This window comes from Myotis nattereri (assembly GCF_964212035.1).
Source record: "Myotis nattereri genome assembly, chromosome: 8".
Taxonomy (NCBI): domain Eukaryota; kingdom Metazoa; phylum Chordata; class Mammalia; order Chiroptera; family Vespertilionidae; genus Myotis; species Myotis nattereri.
In genome coordinates this window covers 36,947,505-36,957,251 of record NC_138083.1, presented here as the reverse complement: position 1 = coordinate 36,957,251, position 9,747 = coordinate 36,947,505, and the positions used below count along the sequence as shown (strand labels likewise).

At 47.5% G+C, this 9,747-nt stretch overlaps 1 pseudogene across 1 annotated transcript; it reads right to left on the bottom strand.

Moving 5' to 3' along the window:
• Nucleotides 1-2,007: 2,007 nt before the first annotated feature.
• Nucleotides 2,008-6,045, bottom strand: LOC308523718 (polyadenylate-binding protein 2-like; annotated as a pseudogene). Its single transcript has 2 exons — nucleotides 5,956-6,045; nucleotides 2,008-2,792 (listed from the first exon to the last, which is right to left on the bottom strand). The product of its transcript is annotated as a polyadenylate-binding protein 2-like (transcript).
• Nucleotides 6,046-9,747: the final 3,702 nt, after the last annotated feature.

Genomic DNA, 9,747 nt, shown 5'->3' with positions numbered 1-9,747 from the left:
GGCCCAGGGGCACAGCTTCCCTGATCACCCAAGCTGAGTGTTCCAGGTGAACCCCCCATGTGGGTCTGTGTGACTCTCCTGTTGTAGTTGAGCCTTGATTGCTGTTGCCACATCAAATGTGCCAGGCCAGTTGGCTATGAGAATCTGAATGACTACAGTGGAAGGCTGCTATGTAGTAGCCAACCCCACAGAGCAGAACTTGCTTCAGCAGGGCTCTGGTGCCCGCTGAGTCTGCCCCTTGAGTGTATCACTCATGGAGGTGATTGGATGGTACTCTGGCGTGATCTGAAGCTGGCTACTGGGTGTGCTGGCTCTGTGGCCTCCTAGGGATGCAGGCCAAGGTCAGCTGCCACCTGTGCTCTGCCCCGGGGCCACCCGACATGAGTTACAAAGAGATCTACAGATGGCTATTACTGGTGTTGGGTTTGGAGTGCCTGAGAGAGGCCAAGTTGCAAACTGAGTTGGGCTGCCACTAGCCAGAGGCACATGGCAGGCCAAGGCCAGATGCTGCTTGTTTGGGGCTTGTGAACCTTTGAGAGAATTTAGGAAAATCTGCAGCATGAGCCAAGACAGGCCGTTTGTATGGAAAAGCCACTGGAGCCAGGCCAGTGTGGCTCCGTAGTTGAGTGTCAACCCAAATGCCAAGAGGTCACCGGTTCCATTCCCGGTCAGGGCACATGCTCGGGTTTCGGGCTCAATCCCCAGTAGGGGGCATGCAAGAGGCAGCCAATCCATGTTTCTATCTCTCTCTCCCTCTCCCTGCCTTTCTCTGTAAAAATCAATAAAGGGCGGGGGTGGGGGGTGGGGGGAGGGGTCAAATGGGGAAAAGGAGACATATGTAAAACTTTAGACAATAAATAAATTTAAAAAATCAATGAAGATATATATATATATAATATATATACACACACATATATATGTATACATATATACATATTTTATACTCAAAAAGCCAAACAGTTTTTATTTTCAAAAACAACTTTATTCATGACACATATTTAAAAAAAACTCCCACCTCTTGGAAATGAGCTAGAAAAATAAAATCCACCTCCCACCTCCCTGTGCCCACTTCCTCCTATTCCCTCCAAATAAAAGGGGGCAGGGAAGCAAAGGAAAAAAACCCCACCAAAACTGAAAAACAAAAAATTTCCCCCCACCCCCCAAAACAGGGTAGTGCATTTCCCCAGGGGGAGGGGAATTTACACGCGGAGCAGCACAGATACAGAAACCTGCAAAGAAAGACACTCAGAACAGAAAAAGAAACACAAAAGGAAACAAAATAGATCACCAGGCAATCTGAAGGAACAGGGAGCCAGAAAAGGGGTGGGTGGGTGGTTGACCTGGTAGGACAGGAGCAGGCAGGAGGATACTGTGAGAGTGAGGGAGAGATGGTGGGAAGGTGACAAGCAGAACAGTTTGGTGTTCTTCTAGAGCCCTGCGTTTAAAAAATAAAATCCCTCCCATCCATGCCCACCTACCCTTGAGCAGCCCCCAAGGTATGAAGTGGGACAAGGAAACAGTGGGAGCAGCTTGCACAGCTGAGTCGAGTCCATGGTGAATCCCCAGAGTGAGTAAGCAGCCCCCTGCCCCACTCCCTGGGCCTCCCCCTACCCCCAGAGCAGGTCCCTTCTCTGCAGTTAGTTATGGGATTCTCCCCGATTCCACAGTATATCTTTTTGTTTTTTTCCAATCAAGGTCATCTTTTTTTTAAATTTTTTTCTCCACCCCCCTTCTTTCCTCTTTTTTCCCTTTCTCTCCTCCTAATATACACGTTTGTTTGTTTTTTAAATATTTTTATTGATTTCAGAGAGGAAGGGAGAGGGAGAGAGAGAGAGAGATAGAAACATCAATGATGAGAGAGATTCATTGATTGGCTGCCTCCTGCATACCCCTTACGAGGGATTGAGCCTGAAACTTGGGTATGTGCCTTTGTCTGGAATCGAACCCGGGACCCTTCAGTCCGCAGGCCGTCACTCGATCCACTGAGCCAAACTGGCCAGGTCCATACTATTTTTTTTGGTTAGGGGAATGCCGTGAAGTCACTCTAGCCCTGCACCTGTAGACAAGACCCGTGCTGTTAAAACCACTGTAGAATAGAGATGGGGAAGAGATGGGGAACTGTTGTAGTTGGTGGTTTCGGGCTCATGGGAGCGCCCGGTCTGTTGTGCTGAGACCTGGTCTGTTGGTTCGTTTTGGGATCACCTTGATGTGTCTTCCTCTAAATAGGGGCTCATCTAAGGCCAGGGAAGTCCCCACTGACTCTGTCTGAGAACTCTATCTATGCCAGCCCTTTGGGATGGCCACTGAATTGGTCACAGGTATGGTCACATGGGTGACTGAACCACAGCCATGAAAATGTGCTTCCAGCTCTTCTGCTGTTGCACCATAGTCCACATTGCCAACAGATGGATCGGGCATCAGCCTCCATCTTCTCCTCGATAGACATGATCACTGGGCCAGCATTGCCTGGAGGGGACTCATATTCATTTGCTTCTCTACCTTGTTCTGTATTTTAGCTTCTCAGCTCCTTCCTCCGTCTTCCTGACTCGTCTTCCTGACTGGAGCTTTAATCACTTCCAGCTCCGGGTCTTCAATGGCGCCGTCCCCCAGGTCACCCTCATCCCCGCTGCTCCTCCACCTCCTCCTCCTCCTGGCTGCCGGGACTCCGAAGCCAGGCCCAGGGCCTGGGGCGCCTAGTGGGGCACGGTCCAGGCTGGCTCCTCTTCATGCTCTGGCTCCAGCAGCAGCTCCTCAGGCTTCCGTTCCTCAGACTCCAGGCCATTCCGTAGTCCCTAACCCTAACCCTTCCCCCATCTCCCCAAGGCCGGGCACAAGATGACATCATTGCCCTGTGCCCGCAGGCCCTGCTGCCACTGCCAAGAAATATTTTTTAAAAAGCAACTGGAAGCAGCTTGGGAGGTTCTGGGCACTCTTCTTCCTTTTTTAAAAATCATAACTTTTTTTTTTTTTTTAATTTGAGAGAAAGAGAGAAACATCAATCAGCTGCCTCCCATATGTGCCCAACAAGGGATTGAACCCGCAACTTGGGTATGTATGTGCCCTGAAGGGAATTGAACCTACCACCTTTTGGTGTATGAAGGATGCTCCAACCAACTGAGCCACAGTGGCCCGGGTGGAAAAAATATTTTAAATAAAGAATAAAAGTGAACAATATATAGCTACTTTGTTCACACTCCATCCCCTCAACAGACAGAAACACACATTCACCCACACATAATTTTCAGATTGGTTTTCTGTGGCAAGTGAGATGTGTTGACCTATCCCTGGTCGGCAAACTGCGGCTCGCGAGCCACATGCGGCTCTTTGGCCCCTTGAGTGTGGCTCTTCCTAAGCCTTAGGAGTACCCTAATTAAGTTAATAACAATGTACCTACCTATATAGTTTAAGTTTAAAAAATTTGGCTCTCAAAAGAAATTTCAGTCGTTGTACTGTTGATATTTGGCTCTGTTGACTAATGAGTTTGCCGACCACTGATAGGACAAAAGGCCCCCACTTGGACAAGGTGCAGTTTCCAAGAAGCTCAGCTGGGGGAGCCAGTGAGAGCTTACTGGAGGCGAACTGTGGCAATTCCTGGGGAATATAAACACCACGAACCAGAATGATGGCTGGGGGAGGACTGGTTTCTCTGGATCAGGACAGACCAGGCCCCTCAGATTAGAAGAAAAACAGATAGAGGGTCAGGGATTCCAGGCCTTCCTTCCAGCTGATCCCTAACATGTAGGGTGATAGCAAGAAAGAAGGTCAGTTCTTCCTTGATGTGGGAAGAGCATTGATTCAGAGTCAGGGGTCTGGGTTTAGTTTTACTTTCATCCTTTTTAGCTATAAACAAACAAACAAGCAATTCAAACTTCTGTTAGTCACGTAACTTCTCTGAGACTCCGTTTCCTAATTTGTGAAACAGGAACAATATTAACAACTGAATCTTTAAAAAAAAACACCACTATAATTTAAGCACCCACTATTTACTGAAAGAGAAACAAAAGAAAGAAAGGCACTTTACATATGTAAATACATTTAGCTCTTATAACAAGTCTGTGAAGCAGATATTTTTATCCTCATTTTATAGGTAAAGAAGCAGGTTCAGGAAGTGGTTTTTTTTTTTAATGTAGCTAATAGCCAACATTTATGTAGTGTTTACTATGCATGGAGCCACTGTTCTAAGAGCTTGACTCACAACAACTTAATTCATAACAACTCTGTGAAGTAGGTATATTATTATCCTCATCCTATCTAATAACAGACAAACATGGCAATCGACCGTACCTTCGCTATGCCTCCCATTGGCTAATCAGTGCGATATGCAAATTAACCTCCAACAAAGATGGTGGCTAATTTGCATACTGCAGGCAGGGTGGAGAGCGCCATCCCGCCTGCCATCCGCTGCCATCTGGGCCTGCTGTTTGCCAACTGGGGCGGCAGGCGTCTATGTGCAACCTGACCCGGGGTGGTGCCCCAACCCCCAGATTGGCCCTGCCGTGTGCGTGACCCGGGGAGGCGGGGCAGGCACTGAGGGATTGGGCCTGCCATCTGCCACCTGGGGAGCGGGCCTAAGCCAGCAGGTGGTTATCTCCCAAGGGGTCCCAGACTGTCAGAAGGCACAAGTGGGGCTGAGGGACACCCCCCCCCACCCCTCTCCCTCTCCAGTGCACAAATTTTTGTGCACCGGGCCTCTAGTCCTATATAATAAAAGGCTAATATGCAAATTATCCCTTTGGGGGTTCAACCGACTGGAGTTTGACCTCTGCTATGATGTGCACTGACCACTAGGGGGCAGTGCGGGACTAAGGAAGGCGCCGATTGGCCCTGATCACCGGCTAGGTCTAGGGACCCTCCCTATGCCCAAATTTCGTGCACTGGGCTTCTAGTTTTATACATAAGGAAACTGGGGCACAGAAAGATTGAATAACTAGCCTGAAATTACATGGCTGGTGAATTGGGGAGCCAGGATCTGAAGGCAGATAGCCCACCTGTTAATCATTATGTTACAGATCAGACGCTCTCCTATTTAGAACCCTTCATTGTGTTTCCCACTGCACTAAAAATAAAATCCAACTTCCTTCTCTGGCGTGTGAGGCCATGCTTGATGTGGTTCTGGCATGATCTGACCCTATCTATCACACTCCCCCTCACTCTGCTTCAGATGCACTGACTTCTCATGGTTCCTCAGATATGCCGAGCACATTCCTGCCTCAGGACCTTTGCATTTGCTGTTTCCTCCACCTGGAATGATTGTCCCCCAGACCCTTGTATGGCTCATTCCCTCTCTACATCCACATCTCTGCTCAAATGTCATCTCTCAAAGAGACATTCCTCTCTAAAATAGACATCCCTTTGACACTGCTTAATTTTTCTTCACAGTACTCAGAATTCTCTGAAACTATGCATTTGTTTGCTTCTTTGTCTCTTTCACAAAATGTGAGCACAGACTTGGTTGTCTTATCCACTGTTAGATATCCAGTGGTCAGGTCCACGACCTACCATATGTTAGGCACCTAATATATAGTTGCTGGATAACTAAGTACACAAATGAATGAATACCAAAGGTCACCCAATTGTAAGTGGCAGAGCCAGGACACAGACTGAGTTGTCTGATCCAGGAGCCTACGCTCTTAGTCACTGTGCTGTGCTGGGCTGATTCCAAGAGATCTCGGGAGGTTCTGACAGCACAATGAATGTAAAACCACTTTGAAAATTGCTAAATATTTGAAATCAACAGATTATTATTATTATTGTTGTTATTCATTTTACTGTTTGCTCATCTGTGAAATGGGGATAATAATATTCTGGCCTGCCGGCCTTAAGAGAATGTTTTGTGGAGTGCCAATGAGATAATGGATGGGTAAACATGTACAAGAGTTAAAGGCTCTACATGGTAGAAGGGACTGTAAAGATTATTTCCATGCCAGTGGGCTTCCCAAGGCTCCCATCCTTTACCTCAAGTTTGACATTAATATTGCTGACAGGAGAGGGGGAGGTAAGGGGACACGGGGGACTGAGGGACTCTACGTCCCAGTAATTAAACATGTTGGGACTGAAGCGCTGCCAGCGGCAGCATCTGGTTGCAATTACCAGAGGGGACTGAAGTGATTAGTCACCTTTATAGTGAGAGCCAGGCCGGTCTCCTGGGCTCCTCCCTGGAGAGGGCCTTCTAAGTAAGCTCTGAGTCCCCTCTCCCTGCTCCCACCCCACTCTGGGGTCCCCTGGTCTTCAAACAATAGCCCCTGATCTGAGTCTTCCATGTCCCAAAGTCCCAGCTCATTGGATGAGACCTTGACCGAAAGCCAAGAATACTGCAATTGCCCCACTACCCTTTCACTTCTTGTGTATCTAGAGGCCAGGTTGGGATTCCTTGGTAAAAAAATGTGTCAAGGCAGGAATTAGGCTCAAAAAGTAATTTAACCTTTCTGAACTTCAATTTCTTTATCTGCAAAATGTGGGACTAACAGTATCTTCATCCTAAGGTAAAAATGCTGTGGGGTACCAGGACCCAAGTCTAGTTTACTAGAGTACGTGCTCAGTAAATAGTAGCTGTTATTAATGTTTCCCAGGCGCTAGGCTAATCACTTTTTATGATTCATTTCACTGAATCCCCATAAAAACCCTGTGAGTAGGTCCTGTCATGATCCCCGTTCAGAGTTTCAGACAGGTTTAGAGGTTTCCAAAGATGACACAATGCACTAACCAGTGGTTCTCAACCTTCCTAATGCCGCGACCCTTTAATACAGTTCCTCATGTTGTGGTGACCCCCAATCATAAAATTATTTTCGTTGCTACTTCATAACTGTAATTTTGCTACTGTTATGAATCGTAATGTAAGTATCTGATATGCAGGATGTATTTTCATTGTTTGCGACCCACAGGTTGAGAACCGCTGCAAACCATACAGCAGAACTGGAATTCACAACCAGGCCTCTTGTTCCGGAGCCCTTGCTCTTTATCAAACCAGGTGCAGGGGCGTATTGGTGCTTGATTCATTCATCCCTTCATTTATTCACTCACTCAACCTTACAAAGTTCCTAGTCAGTGGCAAGACAGAATCCCTCTCTTTAAGGAACGCAGAGTCCAGCAGGGAAGGCAGGGTGCGTCTACAAATAACTACATCTTAAAGCAGAAAATGATGGCTTTCATATATAAGGCCAGTTAGAGATTTATTCATCCATACAACACATACTGAGAATATGCTATGTGCTGGGCCTTGTGCCCAGTGCTGGGAATAATTGAAAGATAAATATACTACAGTCTAGTCATAATCTAATGAGGGAGACAGATATGTAAATAAATTATTACAGTTATGAGGAATTAAGTTATGATTTAAAAAAAAATATATGGCCCTAGCTGGCTTGGCTCAGTGGATAGAGTGTCGGCCTGCAGACTGAAGGGTCCTGGGTTTGATTCTGGTCAAGGGCACACGCCCCGGGTTGCGGTAGGGGGCGTTCAGGAGGCAGCCGATCAATGATTCTCTCTCATCATTGATGTTTCCATCTCTCTCTCCCTCTCCCTTCCTCTCTGAAATCAATAAAAATATATTTAAAATATGAAAAAAGTACCCAGAGTGGAAGAAACGAACTGTGTTTGAGACAAGGGGCAGGGGCAGAACTGGATATCTTTGAGCTACCAAGTGGAAAGGAGCACAGAAAATGTGCGAAGGCAAATCAGAAGTGTGTTTTCTGGCGGATGAGGACAGTGAAGCAGTGGGAATGGAGAGGAGGGAGGAATGCCAGAGATGACTGCGTAAGTGGGGACAAGTCAAAAGGGAAGCCAAGTGTGAATCTGGGAAATAGGAGGGATCGTCTTCCTCAAAGCTTCCCCAAAGAGTGCCCATGGTGCATTGGTCCTTTGAGGTGGGGTGGGGGAGCCCTACCGGGCTTCTGACCTAGAAGCACCAAATGAAGCTTGAAATGGCCAAGTTCTGCTGCTGCGCTCTGAAGATCTGCAAGGATCCAGGAGCATCACAGCCAAAGGGCTGGTCAGGCACCTGGATACCCCAGCTGTGAGTTTCATTCATCAAACACTGCGCTGCTTCCACTATGTGTCAGCTTGTGCTGGAAAACCAGTCTGGTGACCTTAGAGCAGTGATGGCGAACCTTTCGAGCTCGGCGTGTCAGCATTTTGAAAAACCCTAACTTAACTCTGGTGCCGTGTCACATATAGAAATTTTTTGATCTTTGCAACCATAGTAAAACAAAGACTTATATTTTTGATATTTATTTTATATATTAAAATGCCATTTAACAAAGAAAAAATCAACCAAAAAAATGAGTTCGCCATCACTACTTTAGAGTGTGAACAGCTCTCTGTTGGGCAGGCTCCAAGGATCTCAGATTACGAAGGAAGCTTGCCTGACTGCTGCTTCTACCCCTGCTACACCTCTTACATTGTGACAAGTGTTGTAGCGCAATGTACAAGAAGAGGTCATTGGCTTTGTCTGGGGATCCGGGAAGGCTTCCCGGAGGAGGTGAATTTTCAGGGTGAATTTCTCAGGATGAGGAAGACTTCCTCCAGTTGTGGCAGTGAAAGGAGGATATGCCAGGTGAAGGGAACAGCATTCCCACACGAGTCCAGCTGGAATTCAGAAGTCTCCCAGAGCTACCAGAAACCCATCATGTGGGAAGTCATTTTTCCAGCCTCCTGCAGGGGCCGCTGCTGCCCCAGGCTGGGTCTGCCACCTCCAGACTCAAGCAGTCCTTTCCAGCAAAACTGTCTTTCCTGGGGTGGTAGTGAGGCACACCCTGGACATACCTCTCTCCAAGGAGTGGGCTCCCGGGTGGCAGTGCCCTCCAATGCCCTTGAAGAGATCATCTGAATCCAGTCAGTGGCGTTTGGGGGAGGGGTGTGGTGGGTACTGATAATTTTCTGTCTCTAGGTCACCACAAGTTTATTAAAATAAAAGAAACTGTGGGTAAATGCTGCCATCTGTGCTGCCCCCCCAACAACAAATCAGGCCCCAGACTAGACGCAGGAGTTGAAACTGCTTTAAAAACACCCCAAGGACTTAGCTGGAAACCCACACTCCCCATGTTTGGGGGCTTAAGATCCTTGAGCTCATTCCTCAGCATCTCTCCTCAGGAGGGCGGGGTGGGCTGCCCTGTGAGGTGGAGGTGAAGACCCCTGAGTCTGTTCCATGGACCGAGGGGTCCCCTAAGCCTAGAGTCACGCTTCGGGGCTCTGTGCCAAGAGCCCCCGTGAGCCATGGCCTCGAAAGGGCAGCGGTGATTTTTTTCACATAAATATATCGCACTTAAATGAGTTTAGACAGCATGACATCAGAGAGTAATTAAATTGGTTTGGGTTGAAATTCCGTTTCCAATTCCTGAGTTCAGGTTTGTAAAAGATTTTTCTGAGCACCTGCAGGCGTGTGTGTGTGTGTGTGTGTGTGTGTGTGTGAAGTATTTTCACTGGAAAGGATTCAAAACTTAAAAAAAAAAAAAACTGGAGCACACAGGCAGCATTACGCCATTCTTCCTTCTTGGAAAAATCCCTCAGCCTTATACAAGCCTCCTTCAAGCCCTCAGTCAGTTGTGCAGGAGAAAGGGGGCGGTCGGCTTTCTCCTTTCAAGAACGAGTTATTTTCAGCTGCTGACTGGAGACGGTGCACGTCTGGATACGAGAGCATTTCCACTATGGGACTGGATACAAACACACGCCCGGCAGACTTAAAGAGTCTCAGACTGAGGAGAAAGCCTTTCCTGCTGCTGCTACTGCTGCTGCCGCTGCTTTTGAGGGTCC